Source organism: Pteropus medius, unplaced genomic scaffold, assembly GCF_902729225.1.
Source record: "Pteropus medius unplaced genomic scaffold, Ma_sr-lr_union100, whole genome shotgun sequence".
NCBI lineage: Eukaryota > Metazoa > Chordata > Mammalia > Chiroptera > Pteropodidae > Pteropus > Pteropus medius.
In genome coordinates, this window is record NW_024354502.1 from 3,196,442 (window position 1) to 3,201,132 (window position 4,691).

Here is a 4,691-nt window from a genome sequence, read left to right on the forward strand (position 1 = left end):
GAGACAGCCGCTTAGCAGGCTGCCTCTGCTGCCTGTCCTGCCCTTTGCAGACAGGGCGGTCCCAAGAGAATAAACGACTTGCCCAAGGTCCCACTGGAAAGCGACAGAACCAGGACAGAAGCTCACAGTTCTTGGCCAGGACTGATCCTACCACCCTCTGCTGACTAAAAAGCCTGAGTGTTGAGGTAAATCGAGGAACAAAGGCAGGTTCTCTGGGGCAGGCAGGCGGTTTTCATATATAAATACAAAGCGTGTTTGCCCAAGAGCCTCCACACCTTTCACCAGGGTTGAACTGAATTTGCCCTCCAAATACCAGACTAGAAAAATCACTTATTTGTCATTCTTCCTTTTGACTCATAATAATTCCTCAGCATGTCCTGCAGAAGGGAGTGCTGGTAAGTAATGGAGAAGAGGAAGAAAATACGATGAGGTAGCATGAGGGGTTTCCTTACTCATCAGATGCCAAGGAACAAGCTTACTCAGGGTGTCTCCGTGATCAACAAGGGACTTTTTCCTCAGGGAAGGAGGAAAAACGGCTGTGACGGTGGTTCCCCTGACAGCACACCATTTGCCAGTGAATTCAAAGTGTTTCTGTAACGTCGTCCTGTTTCTTCTGGTAGGGTCTGGTGGCGGTCGAGGCGGGTTGGTAATTAATGTGAGACGGACGTGCTGAGGTAAAGCGTGGAGAGGGGGCTGTTTGTTCGCGAGTGTGCGGCAAACCCGCGAAGTCCAACTCGAGCAACCTCACACAGAACTCAGGCTCCTTCCTGCTTCTAGAGGATTTCACAAGGCCAGGAAGCGAGCAGTCCTGGGGTCAAGTGACAGGGAGGCAGCTCCGGGACACACCCAAGAGCAGTTTCTGGTCAGGCGTTCCCGGCAACAGGGAGCACCTCGGCCCTCCCACGCCTCGTCCATGATGAAGGATGGAGGCAAGGCCTGCCAAATGCTGGGGCAGGGCAGCGCCTCCATCGTGGCTGAAGGGCATCGCGAGGTCTCCCTTCTAAAAATATCCCCCCTTCCTGCTGTGGAAGCTGAAATGGAAGACTTCACATGGAAGTCTTAGTCCCTTGGTTTGAGGCATTATATTTTTAGTAGATCTGATTTAAAAATTAAGTACCATGATGTGCAGAACAAACAGAGGTATGACCGCGCCATGACACCTTACTTGGCATTTATTTATATCCCCGCGTAAATCCAAGGAAGGATTTGAGAGTATCACAAAGTTGTTTCTCAGATTAGCCAGCTGACACAACCAGAGCTTGTTCTGCCAAATCCGTGGAGCAGCCAGAGAGAACCTGAGCATTCTGCCTTGGAAATTTCATTTTTTTGCTCAAAACGCTCCAAGAGCTTCTCACCGTACAGTAAATAGAACCCTCGCCCCATACCATTCATCATCTTGCTGAGTGAGCCCCCACCTCATGCAAATGCACTGAGCTCCCCCCTGCTCCCAGACTTCTTACAAGCTGCCTCTTCTGCTGGCAGACCTGCCTCATCTGCTCCTGGCCTCCTCTCTATCCTCCAGGCTGTGGCTTGAAATGCTGTTGCTTAGGTAGCCAAGGTAAAGTGTTCCTCTTGTCTTTCAAATACTTGTTCTTTTCCTTCACAGCCTTTCTTGCAATCTGAGTGTGTGTGTGTGTGTGTGTGTGTGTGTGTGTGTGTGTGTGTGTACAGTCAACTCTCATTATTTGCAGATTCTGTATTTATAAATTTGCCTACTCCCTAAAATTTATTTGTAACCCCCAAATCAATACTCACACTGTTTCGAGGTCACTTGTGAACATGCACAGAGTGGTAAAAATGTTGACTCATCCAGCACAGGCTCCCAGCTAAGGTCCAAGAGGGTGACACCCCGTTTCTAGTTTCAGCTCTCAAATTCTACACAACTGTCCTTTTCACAGTCAATTTTGTGCCACGGTTTTCACATTTGGGGGCTTTGGTTGGTGGTTTTACTGTTGGGAATGGCGTCCGAGCATAGTGCTGAAGTGATGATTTGTGTTCCCAAGCTTGAGAAAGCTGGGATGTGCCTTCTCGAGAAAAGATGTTTGTTAGAGAAGATTCATTCAGGCATGAGTTGTAATACTGTTGGCTACGAGTTCGACGTCAGTGAATCAACATTATATATTAAATAAGGTCTCTTTAAACAGAAGCACACAAACAAGAGTATGTATGGATTGATTGAGGAAATGTGATCAGAGCCTCATAGGAACCTAATCTTGTATTTCCCCTAGACATAATGGTTCAGAATTCACTAACTCGGTGCTTGTGGTAACTTATAACTATCATGAATAATAAGAATGAACTTGAACTTTTGCTAGTTTTGTAGGGCTGCCATAACAAATACCACAAACTGGGTAACTTAAAACAGATTTTTTTTTTTTTTTAAAATTAGGCAAGGCAACTCTTGGTTGACCTCACAGATTGCAAGGACCTTGTCAGTTTACAATCTCTTATTTTTTTGTTTTTTACGCCTACAGCACCTCTTCTTCCTAGGTGGTCTCCCATCCAAGTACTAACCAGGCCCAACCCTGCTTAGCTTCTGAGATCAGATGGGATCGGGCTTGTTCAGGGTGGCATGGCTATAGACTTAGAACAACAGATTTTTATCCTCTCGCAGTTTTGGCTGCCAGAAGTCCAAAATCCAGTGGTCAGCAGGGCCACACTTCCGCAGAGGCTCTAGAAACATTTTTTTGCTTCTTCCTAGTTTTTGTTGGTTTGCTGACAACCCTTGGCTTGCAGCTTCATCTCTGCTTAAGTCATCACATCTCTCCTGTGTCTCTTCTCCTCTTCTTGTAAAGACACTAGTCATATTGGATTTAGGGCTCAACCTAAAGTAACACTTCGATATAATTTCATCTTAACTAATTTTATCTGAAAAGACTCTATTTCCAAATAAGATCACATTCTGAGGTTCTTGGAAAGACACAAATTTTCAGGAGAGGGCTCTACTCAACCCAGATATATATTCATTTTATATACGTAATTTAAAAATATATATCTAATCCATATCTACATTAAAATGTTTATTTAATCAATCTCTATCTCTCCAACTCGATTATAAGCCCCGTGAGAAAGGATAATGGATTTCTTATTTGTCTTTTTATCTCCCAAACCAAGTCCAGCCTGATATATGGTAGGAGCTCAGTAAATATTTGTGAAAGATGAAAGGATGAACGAATGAATGAATTACGGAGACCACTGTGCCAGCAATAATGAAACCGACACGGAGCCCTGGGCCGCCCTTACCCGATCGGGTGGAGAAAGAGGCCAAATGGGTGGGATTCCAGTCTCGACCCCCATCTCTCCACCACTGCGGTTGCTCTGCTTGTACGTGTTTTAGAAACTCTGCTTCTATGCAATATTATTTTCATAAAAGAGCTTTAAATGAATTTAAAAGAAGTGTGGAAAACGTTGAGCCTCACCTCCCATTTTATAGATGAAGAAACTGAGGTCCAGAGACAAAAAGAGGTTTGCCCCTGGTCACCAAGCTGTCACGACAGAGGCAGGACTCAGAGGCAGGTCTTTTGAGCCCTATTCCAGAAGTTTTGCCTGGACACTCGCTCTCCTGCCAAGACATACAATGGGAGTACTTTGGAATTTGCCCTCCCTGGGCCCCTGTTTTTCTATCAGAACAACTTCTGGGAGAACGAAGCAGAGCCTGTGGCATGTGCCCCTTCCCCATAGCTCTGAAAGGCCCTTTGTGCCAAGTTCATGGACATTCCACAAGCCTGTTCTAGACAAATCCATCTGCCAGCGGGTCACAATCCTTGCCTTCATCTCTGAGCCGAGATATTTTGGCCTTTCTGCTTTTAAATGCACCCTTTGCTTTTTTGGAAGCTGAAGCCAAGCAAGGGAGGCTAGGCTCCCGAGCCTCAGGGGCAGATGGGGTGGGGTGGGCCATGGAGGAGAGGGGTCTGTTTTGCAGACCTGGCTTGAGGAGAAAACTGTGCTAATTATCTCTCAGGCCCAGCTGCAGAAACGCCTTAGCTCTGCGGCAGATTATAAATAGCCCAGAATGCACTCCCAGCCGCTTGAAAACAAGGGTATTTTTTTCCTGTGTTAGAAGAACAGCTCTTCACAGATATCCTGGGCCCCCTCCTCAGCCTCACCCCCAAAGAGCTGTGATTTATGGCTTAGTACCATTACCCAGACCAAGGATCACACAGCCCCGATAAACAATGACTAATTCATCGCCAAGTTCTATGAAAAAAGGAGGCATTCCTTTGGAAGTCCTCTCTTTCATTTTGGCAGAGATACGCTGACCCATGAGACCAGAGGGGCAGTTTGGCCGTGAGTTCATTACCCCGGGTTTTATCTGGCTCTCTCTGCTGGGGATAGGCTGGTGAGTCGCTGACTGACGAGAGGGCAAGAGGGGCGGAGAAGAGCCTCTGAACTTGACCATTTGCTGAGATGCTCTCGAATAAAAAAGCCAGGGAAGCTGGATTGGCCCATTTATAGTAGAGTCCTTATCTCTAGAGAAAATTAGTCTCTATCATGAGGAAATCAGGTCTCAATGCAAATAGCCTAGAAGTCCTCGCACCAGTTGGCTCACTCGCTAGGACCCTGAGTTTGAACAGCAGCTCCCAATGTACAAAGCCCTTTCCAGGTTCTGCTCTCATCTGACCTTTACAACAGTCTTATTTGCTTGTTTGTTTTTCTGGAATCAAAGCTAATGCCTGCTCGTTGTAGAAAAT

At 46.2% G+C, this 4,691-nt stretch overlaps 1 pseudogene; it reads right to left on the reverse strand.

The window, feature by feature from the left end:
* Positions 1-2,465: 2,465 nt before the first annotated feature.
* LOC120595914 (uncharacterized) lies at positions 2,466-2,584 on the reverse strand (annotated as a pseudogene).
* Between the last annotated feature and the right edge of the window lie 2,107 nt (positions 2,585-4,691).